Raw genomic sequence first — 15930 nt, 5'->3', positions numbered from 1 at the left:
CACAAGTAAAATAAGAAGCTTAATATGGGAACACATTTACCCTTAGATTCTTATCACTCAATCCAATTATGACAAGACCCATAGAAAAGGGTAGGAAATTTTGAGGGGAGGGGAGGCTAGATAGGGCTGGAGAGACCAATGGCTCGGGACGTCAGGCCTGTTGGTTGATGATGGTAGGACTTCTGGCACGTTGGACGAGAAGGGAAGGCACTAGGTTCCAGCAGCTTCTGGCTCCTTTGGAAGGGACATGTTAGTTTCTGGAAAGTCTGGGCATGTCAAGAAGGGAGCCCGGATTCTCTGAAGCTGGCAAAATGCAGGTGAAGACAGAGTAACTAAGTTTTCTTGAGTTGATTATTCTAGCATAGGGATGATTCACCCAAACCAAACCCCACAGCGGGCTGGCGCGGTCAGCACATCAGTATTAGCACAGGAGCCCGCCCCTTTGCCAGCCAGGCTTCCCAAAGCTCCCTCTAGCAACCCCATTGCTGAGATGCTGCCAGCCAATGCAGGAAAGAGTTTGCCTGGGGCTGTTTTTGCGTCAGTTCAGAAAATTCCCTGAAGCGCTGGTGGCCCACGGTGCCTAACTCTCTCACACCCCCGCTGCTCCAAGGCCTCACCTCTGCAAGACTGAACCACGTTGCTCCCGGGGAGGCTTCCTAACAAAGAGGGAAGCAGAGATGCTTCCGACCAGTTCCCCCAGCAAGAGTTGGGTTCCAACACCTGTGTTGGCAAGATTTATACCCCCCCCCCCACCAAGTATCAGAGTGAACAGGCTTTGAAAATCAACGCATTGATCCCTTGAGTCCACCAGTCCAGTGGTTATTTAGCTTTGAGCAAAATGATAGGAAATAACTATGAATAGATCTAATGGGGAATCTAAATTGAACAAATGAGAACCCAGATAGAAAATCTGGGCTGATAAGTGTATTTTTCTCAATTGCACTGAGGAATCCTCCACATTGTGGCTTTAATTATTCTCTTCAGTCGCACATGCAAATGTGAGTGGTTCTGAACGATTTTAAGGTCAATTAACAGGATGTGGGGCAGGGGTGAACATGGTAGCCTGAGAATTGGGAAACTCCGGTCCCAGTTCACATCTGCCATCAGTTCAGTTTGCACTGTGTGGGGGACATTCCAGATCTAAGCCATGACAGTAAACAAGATGTTGTGGCACATTGTCCAGAGTCCCCCTTTGAGACTGAGACCATCACGCCAAGAGATGCTGGAGTATAAAGTGTCCCTTCCCACAAAGAGAGCCTCCTGACTCAAGGTTATGTCCCCTTTCCCAGGGGCAGGTTGTACTCAGTTACTGGCCCCTGCAGAGGTATAAATGCTGATTCCCCTTTGCCTCAGGACTGGGCCATCACAGCTCCAGAGATGTCCCTGGAAGCGGCAAAGACCTCTGTTGTTGTCACTCAACATAGCTTCTCCCCCGCCTGATCCTGCTTGCCTTCCTCCTGGTCCCAAGAGCACTTCCAGGTGAGTTTCCACCTCAGAGTCTGTTTCCCCAGGACCTGCTCTGTGACAATTGGTGCCAAGAATAATCTGAAGAGTAGTGTCATTTTTGGCGATGGGTGGAGTGACAGTCCCTGGTCATGTGTACCAAGGTCGTTGTTGCAACCACCCCAGGGGTGAATGGAGATGATCCACCAGGTGGAGGCCGAGTATCAGGCTGAGGAGTGTGTTGAGGAGTGAATTGAACTGGAAGGCTGTTGGATGGCTGTTTGAGAACAGGAAAGAAAAATGAAAAGCAGTAAAAGATATTTATCTGCAATTAAAGGTTAAGTGTGAAGGCCAGAGGACCTCTTGCAGCATGGAAGAAACTCTTACACTACAAATATGTACAAGCTATTTTTTTCAGCAAAATTGAAGGACGGGAAGGATGGGAGGGAGAGAAGGGAGAGAAGGAAATAAAGAGAAACTCTTGCAACCAGAAGAGAAGACAGAGCTGAGGATAAAGGACCACGACTTAATCATAAAGTAGACCAGTTCCCAAGAAGTTTAAACTCCTAAATGGCACAGGACTGCTATAGCAAAGTACAGCTCTGATGAGAGGAAGGGAACCCGGGGCAGATGGGGATATCCGTACCAATGCCCCCAGGTAACCTGGAACCCTCTGGGCCTGCAGGAGTAGTACATTGCTCCCTTTTAAACACCATCCCTCCAACCCACAAGAAGACTCAGGGGCCTCTGCCTTGCCACTCGCCCTCCTCAGGATCTTCCTCCACCCCGCTCCTGCCACCAGGCCAGGAGTGCTAGGGTTAAGTTACAATATAATCTATACGGGGAAGTCCAGGGTCTACTAAGGAGGAATGAAATTACCAACCAAAAGAGCCATCTGCAGGACACAGTCAACAAGTACCAGCAAAAGCAAGAGAATATGAGACTGGATCCCCAGGGTGCTGGATCAAAGGATCAGAGTACCAAGCAGAGTAAACAGCACTTACCAGCATCAATGCAGGAGTTAAGATCCTGGGAAAGACTGCAAAAGTTGGTGCTGCTAGTGACTCAGGAGGCTGAGGCAGAAGGATTGCAAGTTCAGAGCCAACCTCAGCAACTTAGCGAGGCCCTAAGCAACTTAGTGACACCCTGTCTCAAAATAAAAAATAAAAAGGGCAGGGGATGTAGTTCAGTGGTTAGGTGTCTCTGAGTTCAATCCCTGGTAACAAACAAACAAAAACCGGTGGTGCTAATTCTAGAATGGCCCTTGGAAGCTTGGTGTGATCAACGGCCAAGTGACAGACATGCCAGGCCACCATGGTGGATATGGAAGAAGGACTCAAAATCTCAGAAAGTGGGAAAGTTAGAATGGATATATTTTTAAGGTCTAAAACACCTCCTGCAAATAGGAAACTGTTTAGCACAGCAATAAGAAAAGCTCTGGCATTAGGGTTGCTGCCGTTTCTGAGACGCTGACTAGTAGCCCTGATCTGATGACCACAGCTGTTAGTAGCAGTAACTCAGCAGGGCTCACTGGGGAAGACAGAGTCCTAGAATAATAGTGGCCAAGTAGTGCTTAAGCCCAGAAGCAAGGCAGGGGCAATCCTGCTGGGAAGTGGCGACCAAACATCTGGTTTTGCCTGGAAACAAGGGACTTCGAGGGATACAGGATGTTTGGTTCTTGATCAACCAGACTGGTTGACTACCCTTGGGTTGGCTCATGAAGAGCCGTGGAGATGGTTAATTAAATAAGCATACCTATGGGACAACTGGTCATCCAAATGTAGAAGAATGAAACTGGACCCTCATCTCTCACCCTGCACAAAAATCAACTCAAAATGGACCAAAGACCTAGGGATTAGACCTTAAACTATGCAACTAGAAGACCAGAAACTGTGTTTCTAGAAGAAAATATAGGGCCAACACTCCAGCATACAGGCACAGGCAACAACTTTCTCAATAGGACCCCTAAGACTCAGGAAATAATGCCAAGAGTTAATAAATGGGATGGCATCAAATCAAAAAGCTTCTGCACAGAAAAGAAAATGATTAGGAATGTGAAGAGAGGACCTACAGAAGGGGAAAATCTTTGCTAGTTACTCTTCTGTCAGAGGATTAATATCTAAAATAAAGAATTCAAAAAGCTTTACACCAAAAAAAAAAAAAAAAATCAAATAACCCAATTGGTAAATAGGCAAGTGAATGAAACAGACACTTCGCAAAAGAAGAAATGCAATGGCCAACAAATACATGAAATAATGTCCAACATTACTAGCAACTACGGAAATACAAATCAAAACTACACTGAAGACTTTATTTCACACTAGTCAGAATTGGCAGTCATCAAGAATACATCTAAAGAAAGAGGTGAAAGACCTCTACAATGAAAACTGCAGAACACTAAAGAAAGAAATTGAAGAAAACCTTAGAAGATGGAACAATCTCCCAAGTTCTTGGATAGGCAGAATTAATATTGTCAAAATGGTCATTCTACCAAAAGTTCTATACAGATTCAATGCAATTCCAATTAAAATCCCAATGACATTCCTTAAAGAAATAGAGAAAGCAATCATGAACTTCATCTGGAAGAATAAGAGACATTGAATAGCCAAAACAATCCTGAGCAGAAAAAAACAAAGCAGGGGGTATCGCAATACCAGAAGTTCAACTATACTACAGAGCAATAGTAACAAAAACGGCATGGTTTTGGCACCAAAATAGACAGGCAGACCAATGGTACAGAATAGAAGACACAGAGATGAACCCACATAAATACAGTCACCTCATACTAGACAAAGGAGCCAAAAACATACAATGTTCAACAAATGGTGCTGGTAAAACTGGAAATCCACATGCAGTAAAATGAAATTAAACCTCTATCTCTCACCCTGCACAAAACTCAACTCAAAATTAATCAAGGACTTAGGAATTAGACCAGAGACCCTGCACCAAATAGAAGACAGAGTAGGCCCAAACATTCATCATGTTGGCTTAGGATCAGACTTCCTTAACAAGACTCTCAAAGCACAAGAAATCAAAGCAAGAATCAATAAATGAGATGAATTCAAACTAAAAAGCTTTTTCTCAGCAAAGGATACAATCAATAATGTGAAAAGAGAGTGGGAGAAAATCTTTTTCACATGCACTAATCTGTAAAATTGATAAAGAACTTACAAAACTTTACACCAAAAATACAAAGAACCCAATCAATAAATGGACCAAGGAATGAACATTTTACAGAAGAAGATATACAGGCAATTAATAAATATATGAAAAAGTGTTCAACATCTCTAGTAATTAGAGAAATGCAAATTAAAACAACTCTAAGATTTCATCTTATTCAATTAGAATGGCTATTAGAACCACAATAATAGATGTTGGCATGGATGTGGGGGAAAAGGCACACTTTTACATTGCTGGTAGAGTTGCAAATTGGTACAGCCACTCTGGAAAGCAGTATGGAGATTCCTCAGAAAACTTGGAATGGACCGACCTTTTAACCCAGTTATCCCACTCCTCAGTTTATACCAAAAGGGCTTAAAATTAGCATACTACAATAATGTAGCCACATCAATGTTAATAGCAGCTCAATTCACAATAGATTGTGGAACCAACCTAGATGCCCTTCAACGGATGAATGGATAAAGAAACTGTGGTATATATACACAATGGAATATTATTCAGCCTTAAGAAGAATAATTTTATGGCATTTGCAGATAAATGGAAGGAATTGGAGATTATCATGCTAAGTGAAATAAGTTAATTCAAAAAAACAAAGGTTGAATGTTTTCCCTGATAAGTGGATGATGATATATAATGGGGGTTGGGGGGGTGAGGGGTGAGAGAAGAATGGAGGAAAGTTAGATTAAGTAGAGGGAAATGAGAGGGAGGAGGGGGCGGGGGTATGAGAAACAGTGGATGAGACAGACATCATTACCCTATGTACACGTATGATTACATGACTGGTATGAATCTCCATCATGCACAACCATAGAAATGAAAAGTTGTACCCCATTTATGTACAATGAATCAAAACGCAACATGTAAAAAAAAAAAAAAAAAAACTTTAAAAAAAATACAAATAATAATAAATTCTGGAGAGGATGTTGAGAAAAAGGAACACTTTTACATTTTTACCATTTCCTTGGTGGGATTATAAACTAGTACAAACATTATGGAAATCAGTATGAAGTTTTCTCAAAAGCCCAGGAATGGAACCACCATATAACCCAGTTATGCCATTCCTTGGTATTTATCCTAAAGAATTAAAGTCATCATACTACAGTGATACATGCATCCCATGTTTATAGCAGCACAATTTACAGTAGCCAGACTATGGAACCAGCCTAGGGGCCCATCAATGGAAGATGAAGAAAATGTGGTATATATATATACAATGGGGTTTTATTCAGGCACAAGAATGAAATTAGGTCATTTCCAGGAAAATGGAACATATTTCATTATGTTAAGTGAAATAAACTCAGAAGGTTAAGGGTCACATGTTTTCTCTCATATGTGAAAGTTAGAGAGGAAAAGAGAAGAAAGGTGGGGGCAGATCTCATAAAAAAGGGACTTAAAATCAGCATACTACAGAGATACAGCCACATCAATGTTCATAGCTGCTCAATTCACATTAACCAGATTGTGGAACCAACCTAGATGTCCTTCAATTGATGAATGGATAAAGAAACTGTGGTATATATATACAATGGAATATTACTCAGCCATAAAAAATGATAAAAGTATGGCATTTGCAGGCAAATAGATGAAATTGGAGAATAAAAAACCAAAGGACGAATGATCTCGCTGATAAGTGGATGATGACACATAATGGAGGGTGGGAGGGGGACAAGAATGGAGGAAGGAAGGACTGTATAGAGGGAAAAGAGCGGTGGGAGGGGTGGGGGGGAAGGGAAAAAATAACAGAATGAATCAAACAACATTACCCTATGTAAATTTATGATTACACAAATGGTATGCCTTTACTCCATGTACAGAGAAACAACATGTATCCCATTTGTTTAAATTAAAAAAAAAAGGGAGATCAGTGGGGAAGGGAGGGAGGACAGGAGGGAGGGAGGAGGTGCTGTGGAGTGATACTGGCTAGATTATTTTGCTATATTGTGTGCATGTAGGAATATGTAACAACAAATCCCATCATCATGTACAACTATAATGCACCAATAAAAATGCAAAAAAAAATGCATGTCAAGTGGCATAAAAAGAAAAAAAAGTAAACCTAGGGACAAGAAAGATGAACAAACTACTCAACCTAAAAGCCAAAGAAAGAACCAATCAGGAGGTTAAGGGCAACTGCCCACTAAAAAGTCAAAATCCCTTGCTTAGTTTCCAGACCTGAGCCATTTTTTTTTTTTTTTAACTCAGACTTAGTTTTGTTTTGTTTTTAAACACTGACTGAGGGAGAGGATGAGTCCTCAGGAGGAAAATCCTGCATCACAGTGGCGAACATCTGTGGCAGTGGTTTCCCCAGAGAGACCTATGGCCGCTTACTCAGGTGAATATCTAATATTTCAAGGACTCTTGGACATGGGGTCCAAGTCATCCTGGATATCTGAGACCTGACATGATGCTCTGGCAGGTTGGGGATCTATGGGAACAGGTCTGAGTTGAGTCTGGCTCACTGGGGGTCCCAGCAGCCACTTTCCATCACCCAAATGTGCGACACAAATGGAACGTACTTGGCTGTTCATTAACTTCCACATTGGTTCCCTGGCTCATGGGGCAAGAGCGAGCACAGGGGCCGGAAGAGACCAGCGCCACCCTGGAACACCTGAGAGGCAATGGCCATCACCCTGTCTCCATTTAATTCTCTTCTCTGGCTCCTCCAAAGCCCAGATGCACCCTGGCGGGTGGACAGTGGACTCCTGCAAAGGAGCGGCCTCTTTGTAGCTGCTGGGTCAGAAGCAGGCTCTTCATTGGAGGGGACTGACTTGGTCCCAGGAACATGGTCTGCTGTCTCTGACTCGGTGAATGGGTTCTTCTTGGTCCCTATAGGAAGGGAGAATGAACAGGGTCTGCATTAATCTGAAATGGACACCTCATATATTTTTGGTCTTGCCCATAGGGAGGGGTGGAGTCATACGCTCAGTGAGCATCGGAACCCGGCTTACCCCAGGCCAAGAGTAACCTGGGCTGTCTGCACATGTCAGGTACATCTCAATGTTTCACCGTATTGGTGACATTGTGTTAATCAGACCAGAGTTCTAGTCGAGGCCGAAGCAAGTGTGTGGGAGGTCTTGGTTGCGTCACGTGCTCAAGAGGGCAGGATATAAATCCTGTGAAGACTCAGGGGCCCACCTCTTCTGTGAAATCTGCTGGATCGGAAGCAGGCAGAGCCTGAGAAACGCAGGCGGGACAGCCGTCTGGATCAGCTAAGGTTTCTGCTCAGGGTGCAGGAAAGCTAGGTTGGCTATCAGAGGAAGGAGACCCTGAGGATTATCTACTGCCTTGGGACAGCAGCAGTGGCAGGAGCTGAGTTCATCCCACTGGCTTTTTCTTGACACAAAGCAAAGAATCTAAATGGCGCAGTGGGGGATTGCAGCGGAGCCCAAGATGCACCAGCCAGACCCTCTCCTGCAGGACCAGGCCTCAGCCCCAGCTGCTGCAAGCTTTGATGGACGCTAAGTCAGCTGGGCCCCACTGACAGATTCTTTGCCTGATCCAACGATAGTCAGGTTCCTGAACCTTCTGAGGCCTACATGTGCACTTCCTTGTAAAATCCAGTTTTAGCAAGAACCCTGCGAAGTCGGTTTAGCAAGACTCTTTCACTCTCCACGTCTGATCACTCCCAAACCTGATCGCAGTCAGGATCCGATGGATTCCTCACCCTCCCCATCCCCAGGCAGGATCTGATCACCCGAGCCTGTCTTCAGCAAGAATCCTACCAGGTCAGTCTAGCCAGAATCTTCTTTAACGCTGATGTTCCCTCCCAAGAACTTTCCACCCACCAGCCGCCATCCTGCTCCTGGGCTACAAACTCCCGCTTGCCCGTGCTGAATTTGAAGTCGACCCCCATTCTAGGCTGAGGGTCTTTTGTCCTACTGCAGGAGTCTTGAGTCACATCTGTTTGTACGGCTCCAACCACTGTCCAGCTCTGGTTTTCCTTGACATCACTTCTACCTGCACTGCCACTACCACCGTCAGCTGAAAGGGCTCCTCACCCAGTGTCGTGCCCCCGTGCCAGGGCGGCCCCGACCCTGCGATCTCCTTCTTCCGCTGAGCACAGCTCCTGGGTGCCATCCTGCTCCCGAGTCGGCCTTGACGGGTGAGGCCCTTTCACAGAGCTGGCAGCCCAGCTTCTCCTCTGGCAGGATTCTGCTCCCTGCACCCTCAGGAACTGATCCCCAATCCCCAAGCGCCATGCCAGCCCGGCCACGGTCAGCCTCCCAGGAGCTGAGCTTCTCCACACAACCTTGACCATCTAATTTTTTTTTTTTTTTTTTAGAAAGGAATATTTTTTAAAATATCTGTAACTTCGACTTTTTCAAAACTCAAACACCACGTACAAAGAGAAGCCTTTGAAACCATGATGTGGCCACACAGCACCCCATGATTAGCCCATAAAGAACAAAGAAAAAGTGGGGGCAAGCTGTGTCGTGGCCCTCCGTCCCCAGGCATGGGAGAAATGTCTGCGATCCAGAAAAACAGGATGGGTGATCGTGACCCATATCATCCTGAAGTCATAAAGGTGTTTCAGATGAAGATCACGGGGACACAAGTTTTACGTGGGTAACAGCCAATTACCAAGTGCCTGGCCCTGGAGAAGATTCCTTCTCATGTTATCTTACTTAAACTTTTTTTTTTTTCCTTTTCTTTTAGTTTTTTTATTTTAAGATAATTTACCTTTAATCCATTTGTAATTAATAACTTTTGTGAGATGATCACTTGTCATTTTGCAGATGAGGAAACTGAGGCCTAGCCAGGTTAAGCATTTGTCCAACACCACACCCACCAGGGGACCTGGGTTTAAACCCAAGGTCTCTGTTTTTTTCAGTCTGACAGCTTCAAGGTCAGGCTCTCCCACCTTCCTATGGGGAAATACCAAGATATCTAGAGACTCAATATCCAATTGTCTATTCCCTTCCAGACAAAAATCTTCTAACCAAATTATTTCTTCCCTGAGGATGCATACCTTATTTTTTATCAGAAGCTATTAATAGGGAAAGAGAATTGCCTAGGGAAATTGGCTTTTTTGTGTCCATGTTTGCTAGAACATATCAATTCTGTAGAATAAAGGATGTTTCTATAAATCTGGCTCAATTTCTATAATTATGTACTCCCTGAGAAAGACATGACAACTGTGTTACAACTGCTATTTAAAAATATCAGCTTTCTGTGGTCTAAAAAAAGTTTCCATAAAAAAGATTTTAATAATAATTTTTTAAAAAGTTTCCAGTGATGCCACTTTTGGTAGCTCATACCTGTAATCCCAGAGACTCATGAGGCTGAGGCGGGAAGATCTCAAGTTTAAGGCTAGTCTGGACAACTTAGTGAGATCCTGTCTTGAAATAAAAAAGAGATGTGGATGTAGCCCAGTGGTAGAGTGTCCCTGGGGTTTAGACCCTAGCAGAAAAAAAAAGAAAAAGAAAAAAGAGAAAGTTCTCAGCAATGTACACTCTCATCAGAAGTCTATATGAGAATTGTAATTAGTAAGGGAAGAATATAGCACCAAGAATAGCTATGTTCGGGGCCTCATGAGATTTGTCATGGTCTAAATTGTCTAACTGCCTTCTAAGCAAAAGTCTTCTACCAAACTAACCCCTAAAAACATATACCTCATTCTCTATAGTGGGACTTGATTAAATAACTAGATTTGCTTTCTAGGAATGTACTTTGTACAAACATGTGGAATATACAAGTTTTGCCTGATAAAGATTTCTGTAAATATGGCCTTATAAATTTATATGTAATTTACACATAAGTGTGTAGACATTTAAAAATGTACATAGTTTACTTAACATCCATTCAATGTTTACTGCATGTAAGGCATCGTTCTAGGTTAATTAACTCATTAAGTATTTGCAAGAACTCTAGGAGATGAGAGCTTATTATATTTTGCAGAGGAGCCAAATATAGTGGTTTGTACAGATGAGAAGACTGAGGCAGAGTAAATTTAAGGCACTCGACTGAGAGTGTATCCACAACGACCAGCAGAGATGGGTTTCACGCCCAGACACCGGGACTCCAAGAGTCTGTGTTCTTTTGGTGTAGGATCAAATCAACCAAAGGTGGATCGAGCCGATCCCCTCGATCTTCTCAGTTCTTAACTTTTTTTTTTTTCCTTTCAATCCAAATGAGTTTTTAAGTGCGTATGTCAGAGGATGAACCCCAGGGGTTTTGAACTTAGCTACACATGGTCCCAGGGATTATTTTACTCACAGTTGTGAGATAAACTCAGAGGCTGGAGTTAACTACTTCCCAGTGTCTGGGAGAACTGGTGACGTTTTCAGTTCATCACGGCAGGGGTCAGGCAGATGACCTGAGTGAACGAAGCAGCCGGGTAGGGACCGTGCAAACCGAGGCCCTCAGACCCACCCAAAGCCAGCGGCTGCTCCTGAACCCCAGCCCAGGGTTTCCAGCAAGAAAGGGGATTCAGTGTGGAGAGACTTCTCCATTCTTTGAAGACAACAAAATATCCTAGTTTTCAGATGTTAGCAATTTAAAAACAAAAACAAACAAAAAACACTGATACTCTGCAAGCCAAGCAGAATCCATCGGCAGGCCAGTTGTGGCCCACAGGCCACCGTTTTGTGACTTGTGACCTGAATGACAACTAAGAGGGTGGTCTCCCAAGTGCTGAGTCGAGGAGCTGTGGGAAAGTGACCTCGTTCCCCTAAATATCTTCCCCAGTGTGGCCTGAATTCTCACTATTTTTAATTTATGCTCCAAAGTTAAAATTGAGTTCTCTCCATTTATTAAAAAAAAAAAATATATATATATATGGCAGGGAAAGGTAACCTTCTAAAACCCTACACCATGCGAAAGCAATCGGGCGCCACAACCCTCCTGCCCATGGTGGGAATGAGGTCCCCAGCCCAGGCCCCTCAGAACGTCCTCTCCTGGGTGGGTAAGTGAATCCTCTGCCTCCCTCCTTCAGGCCCGAGACCCCATCCCTTCCCCGTGAGGGAGGACAGAAACAACCCGGAGTGACCTCAGTGAAACAGCAAGAGCAGAAAGAGGTGCTGGTTCCAGAAGTATAGGACCAATGTGGCTGATGGAGGACTCAGTGACTCAGCTCTGTGGTCTTCTGCGTTGGCTTCATCGTGTGACGGGGTCTCCCTCAGAGGTGGTCAGGGTGTCCAGCAGCACCTTAGCAGTCCTGCAGAAAGAGGGCGCCGTTCACCAAGTGCCCGCATGACACTGCCCTGGGTCAGGGGTCCATTCCTGGGCCTGTTTCTCCATCTGTGAAATGGATAAGAGTCACGGTGCCTATAGGTCTTGTAAGATGAAACGAGTTACTCCTTGTAAGGTCGTAGCTCAACAGCCCCACACTCTGAGGGCCTGGTAAACCATCAGGTGCTGTGTAGGAGGGTCAGTGGAGAAGGGGGCGGGAGGTCATGCACAGAGCTGGGAGGCGTGCCTGGCAAATGGGGACCCGTGCTCAGCTGGAGCATCAAGTGCACACGGGCTGGGGCCGGAGGGAAGTAGGACTGAGCGGGATTCTAGGAACGGAGAAGAGCGGGACCACGGGGGAGGCGCAACACCACCTTGCAACAAACCCCCCACACCCCACACAGCGACCCTCCCAAACAGGAACCTCATTTCAGAGCCAGAAACAATAGCAGGCATGTCATGGATTTGTGCCCAGGATGAGGGCCTGGAGAGGAACACACTGCAGAACTCCGTGCTTCTGAAAGGAAAAACCCAGGGAAAACAGTTTCCACAGGAGTTTCAAACGTAGGTTCATAGAAAAGGAGGGAAGGAGGAGGCCTTGCGTTGGTCCAGGCCCCCATCTGCAGCAGCCCTCGCAGAAAGATTGGCACCAAGACAAGGCATTGCGTCAGGAACCCTAAATTCCAACCTGGCTCTCGCTGTGTCCCCCTCAGTAAGTCACAGCATCTGGAACCCCAGCTTCTCCGTCCTCGCAGGGAAGGCTAACGCACTTTCTCCGCTAGGAAATTGATGATGTGAAACCTCAGCAACCAGAGGGTGCCGTGGACAAGCCAGGTAATAATGCCCACGTGGAGAGTCCCAGGGCCCCTCCCAGCCCACAGCTCCCGCAGCTGACTAACCCCTTTTGCAGGAGTGGTGCACTCATGGCTCTGCTCGCCTGCTTCCAAGAGGGCACAGCTGGTTCATTCTGAGCGTCTCGCTGCCCTAAGATGGGTTACCACTGCCGGGTGGTAAGGCCTGGTAGCCCACCCCACCCCAAGACACGATGCTGCAGAACAGGTGGAGAACAGGTTCAGCCTGCCCCAGACCCCACAGGACAGCAAGAGGGGCTCCAGGGACAGGAGAATCGCAGGCTCTGATCACAGGTGTGGCGAGGAATGGCTGGGTGTTTTGTTTTTTTGTTTTTTTTTTTTTTTTTTGTTCTCTCTCTCTTTTAAAAATAAAAATTAAAAAAATTTAAATATTGCACATATAATCTACATATAGTAGAAAATATTATGAAGTATAGCCAAAAATTAAAAAAAAAAATACAAAAGATCTGTAGTCCCACCATTCAGAGGAATCCACAGTTGAACTGGGATTATGGTTGCACATACCCATAATCCCAGTGACTCAGAAGGCTAAGGCAGGAGAATTGCAACTTACCAAGATTAACAAGATCCTCTCTCAAAATTAAAGAAAATAATAAAAAATAAAAAGGCTGGGGAGGTAGCTCTGTGGTATAGCATCCCTGGGTTCATACCTGAGAAAAAAAATATTTTAAAAATGAAATGCAAAGTTAAGTTGTGTAGCATATCCAACTGTAAACATATGTACCTCTTGCTAACCTATTATCATATAGCCTTCAAGACTTCTTTCCTTGAACCTACATATTCTTTACAAGAGTGGAATACTATAGTCTATTGAAGAGGGAAAGATCAACCAAATGCTTATAGGTAACGTAGGCGCTGAGGAAACTCAAGAAACAGAAGGGGAGTTGAACAATCAGGTGTGACATTAGTGTGGAAACCAGCCGGGGCCAGGCTGTGTGGACCGCTCACTCTGATATCTTGCGTCTGCTTGTCTCCGAGTTGACTCTTTATCTTCACAGGTTGGAACATGGCAGCTCTGAGTTCTTGACCTTCAGCTCCAGAGTCAGACAAGAAAGAAACCACTCCCACACAGCTGCACTTTGAAACCCCCAGGGAAAGCTCTGCTAGGTCTGTGTCCTCGGGAAGGGAGTAAAGAACCATGTGCACAGCACAGGTCCCAAGTCCCTGGGTTGTTAGAAGGGCGGGATACGTTACAAGGAAGGGGAGGAGGGAGAAGCAGAGAAACCACAAACCAATGCCCCATGTGCCTAGAGCTATTTCTCTAGGTCAGAGTGGAGAAGCGACATGGACCAGAAAAGGTCTAGATCCCAAGCAGCGCTAGGTCAGAAGCCGTGGGCGAGGCTAGATTCCCTAGGCCCTCTTCCACCAGGAAAGAAGCTTGGCTTTACTACACTGACCCCGGGAAGCCGTGGAGAGGTTTTAAGCAGGAGAACAGCACACATTTTTGAGCTACCAGCCTCGGGGGCATTTGCCGTTGTCCTGTGAGCGATGGCAGGGTCTGAATCAAGGTAGCGGAAACTGTGAAGAAGGGAGACGTCAAGATACGCCCAGTGGGGCTGGAGGAGCTTCAGAGACGGGTTAGAGGAGGGCTGCGGTGAGGAGAGAAGGATCAGCAACACAGCTCCCACCTGGTGGGTGCGCGAGTTCTCTTCTGTTTCAGTCGGGGTTTGCACCACTGTGACCCAAAGACCTGACCGGGACAACTTAGAGGAGGAAAATGTTTGTCTTGGCTCAAGGTTTCAGAGGTTCAGTCCACTGTCAGCCGACTCCATCGCTCTGGGCCCGAGGCGAGGCAGAACATCACCGTGCAAGGGCAAGGCAGAGGAAAGGGACTCAGGATGTAGCTACCAGGAAGCAGAGAGAGCGCCACTCACCAAGGACCAACTGTAAACCCCAACGTCACGACCAGTGACCTACTTCCTCTAGCCACACCCTACCTGCCAATAACTACAGCCCAGTTAGTCCATATCACTGGATTAATCTGCATCACTGAATTAATCCATTGATTAGGTGAAAAACTCTCATTGTCTTGTCATTTCACTGTGTAATTTCTTGCACTGTCTCACACATTAGCATTTAGGGGACACGTTATATCCAAACCATAATAACCTCTGATAATGAACTTCAGACACCAAGCAATTCAAAATTATGCCAGATAGAGTCCATGCTACAAAAAGAAAGCAAAATAAGACATGGCTTTTGTCCCCCAAGGAATTCCCTAAATGCTAGGAAACTAAGATAAGTACATATAAGAAATGTGTAGTGTTGGGGCAGAGGATGTAGCTCAGTAGTAGAGCACCTACCTGGCATTGCAATGCCCTGGGTTCAATTTCCAACATTGCAAAGACGGAAGAAAAGAAGGAAGAGTGTGGTTGGGTAAGTCAAATGTAATAAGTGAGATTGGAAGGAAAGAAGGTCCCCATTTGGGAATATTACTCAGCCATAAAGAAGAATGAAATTATGGCATTTGCAGGTAAATGGTTGGAACTGGAGACTATCATGCTAAGCGAAAGAAGCCAAATACAAAAACAAGGGCCAAATGTTCTCTCTGATATGTAGATGCTGACTCATAATCGCAGGGAGAAAGGAGTGGAGGTTCACTGAATTGGATGGGGGGAGTAGAGAAAAGGGAGGGGGATGGGAATGGGAAAGACAGTGGAATGAATCGGACATCTCTTTCCTATGATCATATATGGATACATGACCAGTGAAACTCCACATTATGTACAACCACGAGAAAGGGGGATTATACTCCAAGTATGTATATGTCAAAATACACGCACATGTAGCTAAAAAGAACAAATAAGCATTTTTTAAGAAGGAATATTCCCATTTGGTTGGCTGTGGAGGCCAGGCATCCTACAGAGAGCCAAGATGGATTTGAAAGGACGGGAAGGATTCCAACAGGGGCAGAGGTGGAGGGGCACTGCAGACAGAGGAAGTCGCATAAGCAAAGTCACAGGACAGGGAAGACACGGGCGCGCCTGGAGCACACGGAGCCACTTGCCTGATGATACTGAGAAGTCCCGTGGACGCAGGGAGGGGTGACGGGTTGCTGGCTTTGTCGTGATCGTCCATGTGATGAAGCTATTCGTGGAAAGAGGAATTTAAGAAAACAAAACCATTTGGAACATATCGTGTTTGAGTTAACTGTAGGGCAACCCCGTGGAGAGGCCCCGTGGGCAGTGATAAATCAGCATTCGTATTTCTCATGCAAGATGCCGTACTGGACATGCTGGACGGAGGCGTGGGATGCACAGACATG

General features: G+C 45.4%; 2 long non-coding RNA genes across 2 annotated transcripts; both read right to left on the bottom strand.

Annotated features, from left to right (window-relative positions):
- Positions 1 to 6743: 6743 nt before the first annotated feature.
- Positions 6744 to 10019, bottom strand: LOC306660752. Its single transcript, XR_013763730.1, has 2 exons — positions 9882 to 10019; positions 6744 to 7449 (listed from the first exon to the last, which is right to left on the bottom strand). It is a non-coding gene; the product is annotated as an uncharacterized lncRNA (long non-coding RNA).
- A 1638-nt stretch (positions 10020 to 11657) lies between these two features.
- LOC306660748 lies at positions 11658 to 15489 on the bottom strand. Its single transcript, XR_013763729.1, has 3 exons — positions 14294 to 15489; positions 13614 to 13829; positions 11658 to 11862 (listed from the first exon to the last, which is right to left on the bottom strand). It is a non-coding gene; the product is annotated as an uncharacterized lncRNA (long non-coding RNA).
- Between the last annotated feature and the right edge of the window lie 441 nt (positions 15490 to 15930).

This window comes from Sciurus vulgaris (genome assembly GCF_902686455.1).
Source record: "Sciurus vulgaris genome assembly, chromosome: 1".
NCBI lineage: Eukaryota > Metazoa > Chordata > Mammalia > Rodentia > Sciuridae > Sciurus > Sciurus vulgaris.
Note: the sequence above shows the minus strand (reverse complement) of the source record. Positions and strands in the feature narration are given on the sequence as shown.